The sequence below is a fragment of the Phyllobates terribilis genome, unplaced genomic scaffold, assembly GCF_046119375.1.
Source record: "Phyllobates terribilis strain yellow unplaced genomic scaffold, ASM4611937v1 Scaffold_5273__1_contigs__length_52869, whole genome shotgun sequence".
Lineage (NCBI taxonomy): Eukaryota > Metazoa > Chordata > Amphibia > Anura > Dendrobatidae > Phyllobates > Phyllobates terribilis.
The window spans coordinates 7204-9604 of record NW_027368021.1 but is presented as its reverse complement, the minus strand read 5'-3'; positions in this window follow the sequence as shown (position 1 = coordinate 9604).

The window sequence follows — 2401 nt, the reverse complement described above, 5'->3', positions numbered from 1 at the left end:
TCAGTTTGTTTAAAATATTCTTGAGAGATTCAAAATCCACTCAAGTGCGATAGTAAAAAAACACCTGTGCACTCTAATCTTTATCTAACTAAGAACGAAGAAGGAGTATTGCAGGTGAAATATGCACGGGTCATTTATAGTCTAATGTACTTCACCAACTACACGCGACCTGATTTAGTGCACTAAGTAAATGTACTAAGTCTCTACACCTATAATCCGGGACATACACACAAGAGAAGGACAACTCGGGTATTGAACTACTTATAATACTCTAAAAGTTATGGGTTGCATTATGTGACTTAACCCAGAAGTTCTGGAGGGTCACACTGATGCCAACTGGATAGTCGACTCTAGCAACTCCAAATCAACAAGTGGATATGTTTTCACACATGGAGGAGAAGCAATATCTTGGAAGTCCTCCAAACAAACATTGTTTATCAAATTCACTATGGAGTCCGAGGTCATTGCTCTAGATAAAATGGCAGAGGAATCTGAATACCTTCCCAACTTTCTAAAAGATATCCATATGTTGTTTAAGTCAATGTCGGCGTTATGTACAACGCAATATCCAATCTGCTATTGCCCGAACACTGTGTAGCTTATGTAATGGATAGTCTTATCAAACTCAAAGATGTCACAAGACAATTAGACAACTTCTATTGACTGTTGTAATCTTACAAGATTACATCAAATTGGTTGACAACCTAGCGTATCCATTTACTAAATTTTTTTCCAAGAGAGCAAGTTGTTAAATCTTCAAGAGGGATGGGTTTAAAGCCTATGACTAAATATGAAGCTTGGCGGATACTCTTCCAATTTTACTGAGATCCCAAAATATAAGTTCAAATGAAAAACAAATCAGGTTGAATCATGGAGTTGCACTGGGAGCCTACAAGTTTCAACCCAGTTCTCAGTGCTAATTGTATATGTTGGAGGATAAGTTTAGCAATTAATGATTTCATAACCTTTTTAAAAAAACATGTGGGATATGACAAGATACCTTCTATTGACAATGATATAAACATCTACGACGAGTATAGTAGCATAGTTTTAGCATATATTTAATGTTATATTGAGTTGTATTGTCGTTTCTTTCGTGCATATCACTTTATGACCATCTATAACTTACTATGATGATTTATGGGGATTTAGAGTAAAGAGAAGAAAGAAGAGAAGTGAAGACAATGACAAGCATATTGAAGATCAAGAAGAAGCTTAAGGAGTCAGAAGACTGATCTCTCGGCGGCTCCCGCCTATGCACTAGCGGCGACCACCTATGGACTTACAGGATTTTCCCATATTTAAACGGCAGCGGCCGCCGATATCTAGAGACGTCGGCCGATCCTTACGGTTTTTACACGGGAATTTCCCTCTTTTCTATCTTACCGAGACTCGGTTTAGTAGTTTTGTATTTGCTTTTCTAGGTCCGTTTAGAGTATTTTATTATTATATTAGAAGATTGTATTTAGGGTTTTGGATAGTGGGTTTTTGTAGCCACATTTCATATCACTGTTTATATTTACGTAAGAGTTTTTCTACAGAGTTTCAGATCTTTTCTCAAGACTTGGCTTTGTGAATTCTGGTTTGGAGATCTAAACACTTTTTTCTTAGTAGAGTTAGTGGAAGTATATAGTTTGTGATTGATTTGAGTTTATCTAGATTATTCGTATATTAAAGTTGTATGCTTTTCTCTTGATTTAAATGTTAATTAGTTTACTGGTCGAATTCTAGGTTCATAATCTAGGATTTAATTAATTATATCATATTGCTAGGATAAATTGTGTTGTTTGTCACTTTATATTCATTTGAAACAAACATTTAATCCTAGTATCTATTTGACCTACAATTTATATGTAGAGAATTGAATTATATGATAGTCACTTTGCTATTTCTGTAACCTGATGTTCTTCATATTAATTCCTCAATTAGTTTGAATCACTGATAAGTTTGTCGTGGTTAATTGATTAGTACAAGATTATTAAACTATGTTTGAGATTCTAATCACTTTCGTATAAGAATAGGAAAAACTTGCTAAAGGGTTATCTTTTATTTTCTATGATCATCATCACTGTTGAATACTGAAACGTACCTTTACTGAGAATTATTCCTTCCATTGATTACATGTTTTACACGTTTTTCTAGCAATAGATTTATTCAATCCCTTATTTTAACTAATTTGGTAAATAATTTGGTAAATAATTGCCTCTCGCTTCCAAATCATGCGTCTGGTCTCTTCGTAGACGATGACACTCGTGGTCGATCTCTGCAATTGGAGCATTGTTCACACTTTTTATGCTTATTCTTCTCATGTTGCTCCAATTGCAGAGATCGACCACGAGTGTCATCGTCTACGAAGAGACCGGACGCATGATTTGGAAGCGAGAGCGGAATAATTTGTTGG